This window comes from Emys orbicularis, chromosome 2 (genome assembly GCF_028017835.1).
Source record: "Emys orbicularis isolate rEmyOrb1 chromosome 2, rEmyOrb1.hap1, whole genome shotgun sequence".
NCBI lineage: Eukaryota > Metazoa > Chordata > Testudines > Emydidae > Emys > Emys orbicularis.
The window spans coordinates 157,567,665-157,583,819 of record NC_088684.1 but is presented as its reverse complement, the minus strand read 5'-3'; positions in this window follow the sequence as shown (position 1 = coordinate 157,583,819).

Genomic DNA, 16,155 nt, shown 5'->3' with positions numbered 1-16,155 from the left:
AAAAGCCAAAGAGGAGGCGAGAGAAAAAGAAAGGAAGCATGAACTGGAAGCAGCAAGTGCTAAGCAGGATGCATCAGACCATCCTAACAATTCCTCTCCAAGTACCACTTCCCATCCCAGGAAATTCCCCACCTACAAGGCAGGCGATGATACTGAGGCCTTCTTAGAAAATTTTGAAAGGGCCTGCCTTGGATACGACATCCCTCCAACCCAGTACATGGTAGAGCTGAGGCCGCAGCTCAGTGGACCCTTAGCAGAAGTGGCGGCTGAAATGCCTAAGGAACACATGAACAGTTATGAACTTTTTAAAAACAAGGCCAGACTCAGAATGGGGCTAACACCCGAGCATGCCCGTCGGCGGTTCAGAGCCCTAAGGTGGAAACCAGATGTGTCATTTACCCGGCATGCCTACCACATTGACAAAAATTGTGATGCCTGGGTATCAGGAGCAAATGTTAAATCTCTGGAAGATCTGCTTTCCCTAGTAAAAATGGAGCAGTTTTTAGAGGGTGTTCCTGAGGAAATAGAAAGGTACATCCTAGATGGGAAGCCCAAAACTGTAACCGAGGCGGGGGAGATTGGAGCCAAATGGGTGGAGGTGACAGAAAAGAAAAAAGCTAGTAGCAGTTGGAGTGAATATCAGAAGGGGCAAGCCGAAACAAAACCTTATCACCGGGGACAACCCAAGGCCCCACCCACATCCCAAGGGAAACCCCAGACGCCTTCTCACCCCACCACACCAGTCTCCAGCAACCAACATCGCCCCGGTGATACCTTAGCAGGGCGATGTTTTAAATGTAATGAACTGGGGCATATAAAGGCTCACTGCCCCAAGAACCCCAACCGATTACAGTTCATTACACCCCAATCACACCAAAGAACCCCAGACCCAGATGCCTCTCTCATACCCTCGGAGCGAAGGGAAACCTTGAGAGTGGGCGGAAAGAAGGTTATCGCTTGGAGGGACACTGGGGCACAAGTGTCAACTATTCACCAATCCCTAGTGGACCCCAAACTCATCAACCCGGAGGCTACAGTGACAATTCAACCCTTCGTGTCACAGTCTGTAACCTTGCCTACAGCCAAGTTGCATGTCCAGTACAAGGGCTGGTCAGGAATGTGGACTTTTGCAGTCTATGACAATTATCCCATTCCCATGCTACTGGGGGAAGACTTGGCCAACCATGTGAAGCTAGCCAAGAGGGTGGGAATAGTCACCCGCAGCCAGGCTAAGCAAGCTTTCACCCCCATCCCTGTTCCTGAGCCGTTCACCAGGGCCCCGTCTGTGTTACCGGAGACCCCAAAACAGGTGGTGGAACCGGATCCCCTGCCAACGACTGCAACAGCCGTAGTGGATCCAATCCCAGAGACCCAGCCAAAGCCAGTCCCAGAACCGGAACTGGCAACGCAACCAGCACCAGAACCATTGCCAGCACTGAGTCCAGCGCTTGCAACCCCGTCTACAACTCCAATGCCAGAGGGCACCAGCGAGCCTAAACTGGCGGAAGCAGCAGATAACCCTACCCAAGAGGCTCAGCCAGAACCTGAAATACCACATAGTGCACCAGCGGACAGCGGTTCACAGTCAATGGAAAAAGCCCCAGCACCTGCATCACTTCCAGAGGGACCAAGCCCCAGTCCACAGTCCAAGGAGGAACTGATGTCTCCAGCATCAAGGGAACAGTTCCAGGCCGAGCAGGAAGCAGATGACAGCCTTCAAAAAGCTTGGGCAGCGGCACGGAGCACCCCACCGCCTCTCAGCTCTTCTAACCGATCCCGGTTTGTTGTAGAAAAAGGACTTTTATACAAGGAGACTCTTTCTGGTGGGCACCAGAAAGACTGGCATCCTCAAAGACAGCTGGTGGTTCCCACTAAGTATCGGGTAAAACTGTTAAGCTTAGCCCATGATCATCCCAGTGGCCATTCTGGGGTGAACAGAACCAAAAACCGGTTGGGGAAGTCCTTCCACTGGGAGGGAATGGGCAAGGACGTTGCTAATTATGTCCGGTCTTGTGAGGTGTGCCAACGAGTGGGAAAGCCCCAAGACCAGGTTAAAGCCCCTCTCCAGCCACTACCCATAATTGAGGTCCCATTTCAGCGAGTAGCTGTGAATATTCTGGGTCCTTTCCCAAAGAAGACACCCAAAGAAAAGCAGTACGTACTAACTTTCATGGATTTTGCTACCCAATGGCCGGAAGCTGTACCCTTAAGCAACACCAAGACTAAAAGTGTGTGCCAGGCATTAGCAGACATTTTTGCCAGGGTAGGGTGGCCCTCCGACATACAGATTCGGGAACTAATTTCCTGGCAGGGAACATGAAAAACCTGTGGAAAGCTCATGGGGTGAATCACTTGGTTGCCACCCCTCATCACCATCAAACCAATGGTCTGGTGGAGAGGTTTAATGGAACTTTGGGGGCCATGATACGTAAATTCGTAAATGAACACTCCAATGATTGGGACCTAGTGTTGCAGCAGTTGCTTTTTGCCTACAGGGCTGTACCACATCCCAGTTTAGGGTTTTCACCATTTGAACTTGTGTATGGCCGCGAGGTTAAGGGGCCATTACAGTTGGTGAAGCAGCAATGGGAGGGGTTTACGCCTTCTCCAGGAACTAACATTCTAGACTTTGTAAGCAACCTACAAAACACCCTCCGACACTCTTTAGCCCTTGCTAAAGAAAACCTAAAGGATGCTCAGGAAGAGCAAAAGGCCTGGTATGATAAACATTCCAGAGAACGGTCCTTCAAAGTAGGAGACCAAGTCATGGTCTTAAAGGCGCTCCAGGCCCATAAAATGGAAGCGTCGTGGGAAGGACCATTCACGGTCCAGGAGCGCCTAGGAGCTGTTAACTATCTCATAGCCTCCCCCACCTCCAACATAAAGCCTAAGGTATACCATGTTAATTCTCTTAAGCCCTTTTATTCTAGAGAATTAAACGTTTGCCAGTTTACAGCCCAGGAAACTGATGACGCGGAGTGGCCTGCAGGTGTCTACTATGAAGGAAAAAGGAATGGTGGCGTGGAAGAGGTGAACCTCTCCACGACCCTGGGACGTCTGCAGCGACAGCAGATAAAGGAGCTGTGCACAAGCTTTGCACCGATTTTCTCAGCCATTCCAGGACGGACCGAACGGGCATACCACTCCATTGACACAGGTAATGCTCACCCAATTAGAACCCCACCCTACCGGGAGTCACCTCATGCCCAAGCGGCTATACAAAGGAAGATCCAGGACATGCTACAGATGGGTATAATCCGCCCCTCTACCAGTGCATGGGCATCTCCAGTGGTTCTAGTTCCCAAACCAGATGGGGAAATACGCTTTTGCGTGGACTACCGTAAGCTAAATGCTGTAACTCGTCCTGACAACTATCCAATGCCACGCACAGATGAGCTATTGGAAAAATTGGGACATGCCCAATTCATCTCTACTTTAGACTTAACCAAAGGGTACTGGCAAGTACCACTAGATGAACCCGCTAAGGAAAGGTCAGCCTTCGTCACCCAGGCAGGGGTGTATGAATTCAATGTACTCCCTTTCGGGTTGCGAAATGCACCCGCCACCTTCCAAAGACTTGTAGATGGTCTCCTAGCAGGATTGGGAGAATCTGCAGTTGCCTACCTCGATGATGTGGCCATTTTTTCTGATTCATGGACAGAACACCTGAAGCACCTGAAAAAAGTCTTCGAGCGCATCCGGCAGGCAGGACTAACTGTTAAGGCTAAAAAGTGTCAAATAGGCCAAAACAGAGTGACGTACCTGGGGCACCAGGTGGGTCAAGGAACTATAAATCCCCTACAGGCCAAAGTGGATGCTATCCAAAAATGGCCGGTTCCAAAGTCAAAGAAACAGGTCCAATCCTTCTTAGGCTTGGCCGGATATTATAGGCGATTTGTACCACACTACAGCCAAATCGCCGCCCCGCTAACAGACCTAACCAAAAAGAAACAGCCAAATGCAGTTCAGTGGACTGATAAGTGTCAAAAGGCCTTTAACCAGCTTAAGGCAACACTCATGTCTGACCCTGTGCTAAGGGCCCCAGACTTTGACAAACCGTTCCTAGTAACCACAGATGCTTCCGAGCAAGGCGTGGGAGCAGTTTTAATGCAGGAAGGACCAGATCAAGAATTCCATCCTGTCGTGTTTCTCAGCAAGAAACTGTCTGAGAGGGAAAGCCACTGGTCAATCAGCGAAAAGGAATGCTACGCCATTGTGTACGCGCTGGAAAAGCTACGCCCATATGTTTGGGGACGGCGCTTCCAACTACAAACAGACCATGCTGCGCTACAGTGGCTTCATACCGCCAAGGGGAATAACAAAAAACTTCTTCGGTGGAGTTTAGCTCTCCAAGATTTTGATTTTGAAATACAACACATTTCGGGAGCTTCTAACAAAGTGGCTGATGCACTCTCACGGGAAAGTTTCCCAGAGTTAACTGGTTAACAATTGTTCTTGTAATGAAACATATTGTTAGTTTTTATATAATCAGTAGTATGTCTAAAGGTACATGTGTCTTGTTAACTCTGTTTTCTCCTAGAACTCCAGGAAGAAATCACAGCCAGTGTGGAACCGAACGTCCAACACTATCTGTGATTTGGGGGGCGTGTCATAACTATAAAGGGAAGGGTGACTGCCATACTGTGTACAGTACTAAAGTCCCTCCTGGTCAGAGACTCTAAAATCCTTTTACCTGTAAAGGGTTAAGAAGCTCGGGTAACCTGGCTGACACCTGACCCAGAGGACCAATAAGGGGACAAGATACTTTCAAATCTTGGGGGGGGAAAGGCTTTTGTGTGTGTCCTTTGTTTAAGGGGTTGTTCGCTCTTGGGACTGAGAGGGACCAGACATCAATCCAGGTTCTCCCCATCTTTCTAAACAAGTCTCTCTTATTTCAAAATTGTAAGTAAAAGCCAGGCAAGGCGTCTTAGATTTACTTTGTTTTTCTCAACTTGTAAATGTACCTTTTACCAGAGTGTTTATTTTTGTTTGCTGTACTTTGAACCTAAGACAGAAGAGGGGGGTCCTCTGAGCTCTTTAAGTTTGATTACCCTGTAAAGTTATTTTCCATACTGATTTTGCAGAGATGATTTTTACCTTTTGCTTTAATTAAAAGGCTTCTTTTTAAGAACCTGATTGATTTCTCCTTGTTTTAAGATCCAAAGGGGGTTTGGATCTGTATTCACCAGGAGTTGGTGAAAGGAAGGAGGGGGGAAGGGTCAATCTCTCCTTGTTAAGATCCAAGCAGTTTGGATCTGTATTCACCAGGGAATTGGTGAAAGGTTTCTCAAGGCTTCCCAGGGAGGGAATCCATCGAGAATGGTGGCAGCGGGACCAGAGCTAAGCTGGTAGATAAGCTTAGCAGTTTTCATGCAGGCCCCTACATTTGTACCCTAAAGTTCAAAGTAGGGATACAGCCTTGACAGCCGATCCCTGAGAAAGGGCAGACTACCGTGGGACTGGAATGACCATCTGCAGGGGATTCTCGATATGAAAGAGCTGCTATGCCACAACCAGCCACAAGTAATGTGCCGTAGTAAGCCACTTTTCTACAATTTGATAAAAGAAATAGTTTTTTTTTATTTACTGCATAATTACCCTGTAGAATTCCCTGCCACAAGACAGAAGCCAAGAGCTTAGTAGGATTCAAAACAGGATTAGGCATATATGACTATTGTATGCAGGTACACTAGGCAGGATAAAAATGTAAAAAGGACAACAATCATGTTTCAGGATATAAGCCCACTATTAATCGCATGAGATTAGGAAGAAATTTTCCCCATAGGCAAAACATTATTAATCATTATGGGGATTTAATTCTCCGTCTGCAATATCTGGTATTTGCCACTGTTGAGACAGGATTCTGAAATACGTAGATCACTGTTCTGACCCACTATGGCAATTCCCATGTGAAGACTAGACTGTGAAGGAATCTTCCATAGTGACTTTACTGTTCTCCATTTTACATCTTAAAATGGAGGATTATAAACTACAAAACTGTCAATGTTCCACATGGGGGGGGGGGGGGGAGGGGAACCAAAACAGTTTCAGATATATATGAACATCAAAACTTTGTCAGTTTCAGTAGAGCAGTATTTTATACTCTACTTGTCTCTCCCCCACTACATTATTCAACTGGTACAACCTATTTGCTATAGTGCAGCTCCTCACAGCACTCTGAAGCAGTTCTATACCTCCTAGCTTCCAACCTGAATTGTCACAATGCAGTCTTGGCTAGTTTCTTTTGGCTTACTTAGTGGTTTACTCCTAACAAAATAGCTCCTTTGCCCCCAATTCCATAAGAAAGATTTATAAAATTTTTCACTCAGTAGTTCAAAGATTACTAAGTTCTTGAAGTAAATCTTGGATATCTGACACTACTACAGAAACAGAGTTACTTGACAACATATCGCTTAGAAGCAGTGATTTTTCAGGAAGCAAAGAGGAAATTATGAGGCCCCTAAACATATTGCTAGGGATGCAAGGCAAGTAGAAGAAAACTAGTCTTTGACCACTGTCAAATATGGAGAGAAAAGCTGACAGCTACGGCTGGTTAGGCTGATGGGAGAGATGTAGATTACATAGGAAGCAGGGCTGCCCACCCCACATAGGATAAAGGAAAAGATCTTTCTGCAATGAAAGAATATTGGTTTTACGGGGGAGAAGGGGTAATTGTTAATCAAGTGACCAATTGGGGACAAGAAAAATGAGGTAGCTGAGGACTATGATTGTAGTGGTGACAAACTGCTAGAACCATGATAAAAAGTAGTTTGTTGCTTTTTCCATTTGGGTTCTCTCTGGTGTTACTTCCCAGAATAAGTGGAAGGAAGTTGCCCTGTGTGATTTTGTATGTACGATTAGATAAAAGAAGCTGAGAATGAAATGGCTTGTCTTTCCTTTCACTACCTGCCTTAAGAAGGTTTGTGGTATTGGAGTAAATTTTCCTCTCCCTGCAATATGGCATACCTGAAAATCAATGCCAACATTTCCTCTCTCTAAAACAGGCTTATTCCTTACATATGCCTGTCTCCAAGGAATAAAATAAATATATGCCTGTTAAAGCAAAAATCTAATTTGACAATGAGAAGTTTTATTATTTTGATAATTGACATTATATCCAAAACCTAGATAAAACTACGTCGTTTGCTTTCTAAGCAAAGAGCATATTCTAAAGAGCAGCTTTATAGTGTTGACAGGGAAGTATGTTAAGAGATCTCCAACAGGAAAGATGGATCTCTGTGAAGACAACTTCCTAAGCTTTTTGTGTGGAACTGAAAATAGCTACTTGCTCAGGTATTTGTGTAGGAGCTGGATTTTATAATGTACTATGAGAATTAATGTATGATTTGATTTCTTCTTGTCAGCCACCCTTTTTGAATAGCAGAAAGGAATGACAGACCAGAACAATCCTTATGGCTAATTACGGTCATCCTTTTGTTTTAGAATAAGTTATAAAGCTACTATGGTTTCCTATATGTATTACAAATTAGGAAGTAAGAGACAGGATTCTCTATTGTATCTATGTTATGAAGATTAGAGGAATGTTGAGAGCCTGAAGCCCCAATGTGAATTGTTTTAGTTATAAGATTTAGCAAGGTTTGATTTACAATGTATTCTGCTGAATATACAATACTGCTGTCTGTATACCTTTGAAGGTTTCTGTAAGAGATTGTTTGTGTGAATGAGGAATGCATGCATCAGGAAAAGATAAGGTGTGAAAGCCATCACAAATGTCCAGATGGTCAAGAAGAAGTGAGAGACTTGGAAGGACCAGGAGACAATCAGAAAACATCCATTGTATCCGATGTTAAACATGTTAGCAGCATTGATGACCTCAGAGGTGAGGCAGGCACCCCGAAGGCGAGACAACAAATAGGAGATAACGATGGGAAGCCGCACAATAACCATCAAATAATAACACCACTTAAGGACTAATGATTACAGGATGACATTACAAAATGCATGGACTCAAATGAGAATTTACAAGTATAAAGCTGGGGTGTTTTGCCATGGAACTCTGGGTTCAGTCCTGCAAAGCCTCGGAGCATTGGATCGCGACCGACAAGAGCCCAGCTCCACACTCGTGCTCAATCTAACTGGCCATTAGATTGACTCGAGCTACAACAGACTGGTAACTATAAACATCACTGGCAGGACTCTGTGTGTGTGTGTGTGTCTAAAAAGCATATGCTAACTGTGGTATTCTCAATAAATGCTGTGTATTTACCTTCCTCTATAAAGATCACGTGTGCTTTGTATGAGCATAACATTTGGGGAGGAAGGACCTTGATGAGGGCTAACTTTCCTTAGGGAGGGGAGCCTTGTTCCTTGCTGTGAGACTATTGGTTAAAACACTTTTTCAATTAATTAAATTTTTTTATGGATACTGAATAATCAAACTAAACAGACTTTTTTTTTAAGAAGAAAGGGAGAGATGGGTGTTTGACTTTAAAAAATGAGTGATAAACTTGGTGCAGTACATGTTGCCAGTTGACATACTAGGTTTACTGAAAACGGTCAATAAATGTCAGTAGTTAAAGCTTCTAAGGCCATATTTCTAACCAAAACAATGAAGACTCTAAAATCTTCACTGTAGAAGAGGTGAGGTGGCAAGAAGGCACAGGAAACTTATTCTTTTCATTAAGAGCGACAAGCTGTGGAAGAATACCAGGTCTGTGACCTTCAGGATGAATTTCTTAACTTGAAACCTTGATTGTCTTGCCTGACGCATAGAAAAAAAAGCACGAAGTAATATTCTCTTCTGCTTTTAATCTTGGAAAGCTATTCCCACCACTACAAAATGAAAATAAGCTATCAAATCAGAAAGATCATGTTTTGTGCTCTATTTGCACAAGTGTAAATCAGAGCAGAGGAAAACAAGGCCCAAAACTCTGTGTGTTTTTACGATTACAGGCTTGTGGGCATGTCAAGGCTGTATCCCTACTTTGAACTTTAGGGTACAAATGTAGGGGCCTGCATGAAAACTGCTAAGCTTATCTACCAGCTTAGCTCTGGTCCCGCTGCCACCATTCTCGATGGATTCCCTCCCTGGGAAGCCTTGAGAAACCTTTCACCAATTTCCTGGTGAATACAGATCCAAACTGCTTGGATCTTAAACAAGGAGAGATTGACCCTTCCCCCCTCCTTCCTTTCACCAACTCCTGGTGAATACAGATCCAAACCCCCTTTGGATCTTAAAACAAGGAGAAATCAATCAGGTTCTTAAAAAGAAGGCTTTTAATTAAAGAAAAAGGTAAAAATCATCTCTGCAAAATCAGTATGGAAAATAACTTTACAGGGTAATCAAACTTAAAGAGCTCAGAGGAATCCCCTCTGTCTTAGGTTCAAAGTATAGCAAATAAGATAAGCACTCTGGTAAAAGGTACATTTACAAGTTGAGAAAACAAAGTAAATCTAAGACGCCTTGCCTGGCTTTTACTTACAATTTTGAAATAAGAGAGACTTGTTTAGAAAGATGGGGAGAACCTGGATTGATGTCTGGTCCCTCTCAGTCCCAAGAGCGAACAACCCCTTAAACAAAGGACACACACAAAAGCCTTTCCCCCCCCAAGATTTGAAAGTATCTTGTCCCCTTATTGGTCCTCTGGGTCAGGTGTCAGCCAGGTTACCCGAGCTTCTTAACCCTTTACAGGTAAAAGGATTTTAGAGTCTCTGACCAGGAGGGACTTTAGTACTGTACACAGTATGGCTGTCACCCTTCCCTTTAAAAAGCCTTTCCCCCCCCAAGATTTGAAAGTATCTTGTCCCCTTATTGGTCCTCTGGGTCAGGTGTCAGCCAGGTTACCCGAGCTTCTTAACCCTTTACAGGAAAAAGGATTTTAGAGTCTCTGACCAGGAGGGACTTTAGTACTGTACACAGTATGGCTGTCACCCTTCCCTTTATAGTTATGACACGCCCCCCAAATCACAGATAGTGTTGGACGTTCGGTTCCACACTGGCTGTGATTTCTTCCTGGAGTTCTAGGAGAAAACAGAGTTAACAAGACACATGTACCTTTAGACATACTACTGATTATATAAAAACTAACAATATGTTTCATTACAAGAACAATTGTTAACCAGTTAACTCTGGGAAACTTTCCTGGGAGAGTGCATCAGCCACTTTGTTAGAAGCTCCCGAAATGTGTTGTATTTCAAAATCAAAATCTTGGAGAGCTAAACTCCACCGAAGAAGTTTTTTGTTATTCCCCTTGGCGGTATGAAGCCACTGTAGCGCAGCATGGTCTGTTTGTAGTTGGAAGCGCCGTCCCCAAACATATGGGCGTAGCTTTTCCAGCGCGTACACAATGGCGTAGCATTCCTTTTCGCTGATTGACCAGTGGCTTTCCCTCTCAGACAGTTTCTTGCTGAGAAACACGACAGGATGGAATTCTTGATCTGGTCCTTCCTGCATTAAAACTGCTCCCACGCCTCGCTCGGAAGCATCTGTGGTTACTAGGAACGGTTTGTCAAAGTCTGGGGCCCTTAGCACAGGGTCAGACATGAGTGTTGCCTTAAGCTGGTTAAAGGCCTTTTGACACTTATCAGTCCACTGAACTGCATTTGGCTGTTTCTTTCTGGTTAGGTCTGTCAGCGGGGCGGCGATTTGGCTGTAGTGTGGTACAAATCGCCTATAATATCCGGCCAAGCCTAAGAAGGATTGGACCTGTTTCTTTGACTTTGGAACCGGCCACTTTTGGATAGCATCCACTTTGGCCTGTAGGGGATTTATAGTTCCTTGACCCACCTGGTGCCCCAGGTACGTCACTCTGTTTTGGCCTATTTGACACTTTTTAGCCTTAACAGTTAGTCCTGCCTGCCGGATGCGCTCAAAGACTTTTTTCAGGTGCTCCAGGTGTTCTGTCCATGAATCAGAAAAAATGGCCACATCATCGAGGTAGGCAACTGCAGATTCTCCCAATCCTGCTAGGAGACCATCTACAAGTCTTTGGAAGGTGGCGGGTGCATTTCGCAACCCGAAAGGGAGTACATTGAATTCATACACCCCTGCCTGGGTGACGAAGGCTGACCTTTCCTTAGCGGGTTCATCTAGTGGTACTTGCCAGTACCCTTTGGTTAAGTCTAAAGTAGAGATGAATTGGGCATGTCCCAATTTTTCCAATAGCTCATCTGTGCGTGGCATTGGATAGTTGTCAGGACGAGTTACAGCATTTAGCTTACGGTAGTCCATGCAAAAGCGTATTTCCCCATCTGGTTTGAGAACTAGAACCACTGGAGATGCCCATGCACTGGTAGAGGGGCGGATTATACCCATCTGTAGCATGTCCTGGATCTCCCTTTGTATAGCCGCTTGGGCATGAGGTGACTCCCGGTAGGGTGGGGTTCTAATTGGGTGAGCATTACCTGTGTCAATGGAGTGGTATGCCCGTTCGGTCCGCCCTGGAGTGGCTGAGAAAATCGGTGCAAAGCTTGTGCACAGCTCCTTTATCTGCTGTCGCTGCAGACGTCCCAGGGTCGTGGAGAGGTTCACCTCTTCCACGCCACCATTCCTTTTTCCTTCATAGTAGACACCTGCAGGCCACTCCGCGTCATCAGTTTCCTGGGCTGTAAACTGGCGAACGTTTAATTCTCTAGAATAAAAGGGCTTAAGAGAATTAACATGGTATACCTTAGGCTTTATGTTGGAGGTGGGGGAGGCTATGAGATAGTTAACAGCTCCTAGGCGCTCCTGGACCGTGAATGGTCCTTCCCACGACGCTTCCATTTTATGGGCCTGGAGCGCCTTTAAGACCATGACTTGGTCTCCTACTTTGAAGGACCGTTCTCTGGAATGTTTATCATACCAGGCCTTTTGCTCTTCCTGAGCATCCTTTAGGTTTTCTTTAGCAAGGGCTAAAGAGTGTCGGAGGGTGTTTTGTAGGTTGCTTACAAAGTCTAGAATGTTAGTTCCTGGAGAAGGCGTAAACCCCTCCCATTGCTGCTTCACCAACTGTAATGGCCCCTTAACCTCGCGGCCATACACAAGTTCAAATGGTGAAAACCCTAAACTGGGATGTGGTACAGCCCTGTAGGCAAAAAGCAACTGCTGCAACACTAGGTCCCAATCATTGGAGTGTTCATTTACGAATTTACGTATCATGGCCCCCAAAGTTCCATTAAACCTCTCCACCAGACCATTGGTTTGATGGTGATGAGGGGTGGCAACCAAGTGATTCACCCCATGAGCTTTCCACAGGTTTTTCATGTTCCCTGCCAGGAAATTAGTTCCCGAATCTGTAAGTATGTCGGAGGGCCACCCTACCCTGGCAAAAATGTCTGCTAATGCCTGGCACACACTTTTAGTCTTGGTGTTGCTTAAGGGTACAGCTTCCGGCCATCGGGTAGCAAAATCCATGAAAGTCAGTACGTACTGCTTTCCTCTGGGTGTCTTCTTTGGGAAAGGACCCAGAATATCCACAGCTACTCGCTGAAATGGGACCTCAATTATGGGTAGTGGCTGGAGAGGGGCTTTAACCTGGTCTTGGGGCTTTCCCACTCGTTGGCACACCTCACAAGACCGGACATAATTAGCAACGTCCTTGCCCATTCCCTCCCAGTGGAAGGACTTCCCCAACCGGTCTTTGGTTCTGTTCACCCCAGAATGGCCACTGGGATGATCATGGGCTAAGCTCAAGAGTTTTACCCGATACTTAGTGGGAACCACCAGCTGTCTTTGAGGATGCCAGTCTTCCTGGTGCCCACCAGAAAGAGTCTCCTTGTATAAAAGTCCTTGTTCTACAACAAACCGGGATCGGTTAGAAGAGCTGAGAGGCGGTGGGGTGCTCCGTGCCGCTGCCCAAGCTTTTTGAAGGCTGTCATCTGCTTCCTGCTCGGCCTGGAACTGTTCCCTTGATGCTGGAGACATCAGTTCCTCCTTGGACTGTGGACTGGGGCTTGGTCCCTCTGGAAGCGATGCAGGTGCTGGGGCTTTTTCCATTGACTGTGAACCGCTGTCCGCTGGTGCACTATGTGGTATTTCAGGCTCTGGCTGAGCCTCTTGGGTAGGGTTATCTGCTGCTTCCGCCAGTTTAGGCTCGCTGGTGCCCTCTGGCATTGGAGTTGTAGACGGGATTGCAAGCGCTGGACTCAGTGCTGGCAATGGTTCTGGTGCTGGTTGCATTGCCAGTTCCGGTTCTGGGACTGGCTTTGGCTGGGTCTCTGGGATTGGATCCACTACGGCTGTTGCAGTCGTTGGCAGGGGATCCGGTTCCACCACCTGTGTTTGGGTCTCCGGTAACACAGACGGGGTCCTGGTGGACGGCTCAGGAACAGGGATGGGGGTGAAAGCTTGCTTAGCCTGGCTGCGGGTGACTATTCCCACCCTCTTGGCTAGCTTCACATGGTTAGCCAAGTCTTCCCCCAGTAGCATGGGAATGGGATAATTGTCATAGACTGCAAAAGTCCACATTCCTGACCAGCCCTTGTACTGGACATGCAACTTGGCTGTAGGCAAGGTTACAGACTGTGACACGAAGGGTTGAATTGTCACTGTAGCCTCCGGGTTAATGAGTTTGGGGTCCACTAGGGATTGGTGGATAGTTGACACTTGTGCCCCAGTGTCCCTCCAAGCGATAACCTTCTTTCCGCCCACTCTCAAGGTTTCCCTTCGCTCCGAGGGTATGAGAGAGGCATCTGGATCTGGGGTTCTTTGGTGTGATTGGGGTGTAATGAACTGTAATCGGTTGGGGTTCTTGGGGCAGTGAGCCTTTATATGCCCCAGTTCATTACATTTAAAACATCGCCCTGCTAAGGTATCACCGGGGCGATGTTGGTTGCTGGAGACTGGTGTGGTGGGGTGAGAAGGCGTCTGGGGTTTCCCTTGGGATGTGGGTGGGGTCTTGGGTTGTCCCCGGTGATAAGGTTTTGTTTCGGCTTGCCCCTTCTGATATTCGCTCCAACTGCTACTAGCTTTTTTCTTTTCTGTCACCTCCACCCATTTGGCTCCAATCTCCCCCGCCTCGGTTACAGTTTTGGGCTTCCCATCTAGGATGTACCTTTCTATTTCCTCAGGAACACCCTCTAAAAACTGCTCCATTTGCAATAGGAAGGGCAACTCTTCCGTAGATTTAACATTTGCTCCTGATATCCAGGCATCCCAATTTTTCCCAATGTGGTAGGCATGTCGGGTAAATGACACATCAGGTTTCCACCTTAGGGCTCTGAACCGCCGACGGGCATGCTCAGGTGTTAGCCCCATTCTGATTCTGGCCTTGTTTTTAAAAAGTTCATAACTGTTCATGTGTTCCTTAGGCATTTCAGCCGCCACCTCTGCTAAGGGTCCACTGAGCTGCGGCCTCAGCTCTACCATGTACTGGGTTGGAGGGATGTCGTATCCAAGGCAAGCCCTTTCAAAATTTTCTAAGAAGCCCTCAGTATCATCGCCTGCCTTGTAGGTGGGGAATTTCCTGGGATGGGAAGTGGTACCTGGAGAGGAGTTGTTAGGATGGTCTGATGCACCCTGCCTAGTCCTTGCTGCTTCCAGTTCCATCTCTCTTTTATGGGCCTCCTCTTTGGCTTTCTCCTCTCTTTCATGGGCCTCCTGTTTGGCTTTTTCTTCTCTTTCATGGGCCTCCTGTTTGGCTTTTTCTTCTCTTTCATGGGCCTCCTGTTTGGCTTTTTCCTCGAGTTTTTTAATTTGAAGTAGTCTCTGATGTTTTTTCTCATTTTCTTCTGCTTCTAGTCTGGCCAGTTCTAGTTTGCTAGCTGCTTCACTGGTAGTCATTTTCCTGCTTTCCTGTGCTGGGCCACACCCCTCTGCAGTTGACTGAAACTGGGATGTATTTAGCTCAGGCTCCTGCTGAGTGCTGCTGAGTTAACAGAGACTTTCTAACAAGCTACTCCCGAGGATGTAAAAAGAAAAAAAACACAATTCAGATTGTAAATTACCTTTACCAGATCAAAGTTTGCTCACTGATTGAACCGTTCTCTTAACAAAGGACCTTGTTAAAAAAAACTTAACACCTCTGCCTTCAGGCAAGGAGAGATAAGATATGCATCTACCTTCAGCTCTGCTCTCCAAGCAGCTAGAAGGAAAAAAAAAATCTTACTGGCTTTTGGGTTTAAAACGATCCCACCGCTGCCACCATGTCAAGGCTGTATCCCTACTTTGAACTTTAGGGTACAAATGTAGGGGCCTGCATGAAAACTGCTAAGCTTATCTACCAGCTTAGCTCTGGTCCCGCTGCCACCATTCTCGATGGATTCCCTCCCTGGGAAGCCTTGAGAAACCTTTCACCAATTTCCTGGTGAATACAGATCCAAACTGCTTGGATCTTAAACAAGGAGAGATTGACCCTTCCCCCCTCCTTCCTTTCACCAACTCCTGGTGAATACAGATCCAAACCCCCTTTGGATCTTAAAACAAGGAGAAATCAATCAGGTTCTTAAAAAGAAGGCTTTTAATTAAAGAAAAAGGTAAAAATCATCTCTGCAAAATCAGTATGGAAAATAACTTTACAGGGTAATCAAACTTAAAGAGCTCAGAGGAATCCCCTCTGTCTTAGGTTCAAAGTATAGCAAATAAGATAAGCACTCTGGTAAAAGGTACATTTACAAGTTGAGAAAACAAAGTAAATCTAAGACGCCTTGCCTGGCTTTTACTTACAATTTTGAAATAAGAGAGACTTGTTTAGAAAGATGGGGAGAACCTGGATTGATGTCTGGTCCCTCTCAGTCCCAAGAGCGAACAACCCCTTAAACAAAGGACACACACAAAAGCCTTTCCCCCCCCAAGATTTGAAAGTATCTTGTCCCCTTATTGGTCCTCTGGGTCAGGTGTCAGCCAGGTTACCCGAGCTTCTTAACCCTTTACAGGTAAAAGGATTTTAGAGTCTCTGACCAGGAGGGACTTTAGTACTGTACACAGTATGGCTGTCACCCTTCCCTTTATAGTTATGACAGGGCATCTTCTACTTGTTAGTGTCATTCTTGAATGAAGAAGGCCAAGGAAATGTTGCTCTTGGTTAATTGTATTCATTTGGTGAACTTGTTAATTTGTATTCTATTAAAAGTTCTAAAATTTAAGCTTCACAGCATCAAAAACAGAATTAAAGAATAAGGGTACAAATGAATAAATTCAGTTTGAAAATGACAAATGTTTATTTGGATTTGCTTGGACTTCTGAAATTATGACGCTTACAACCAAGGAGTGACTTG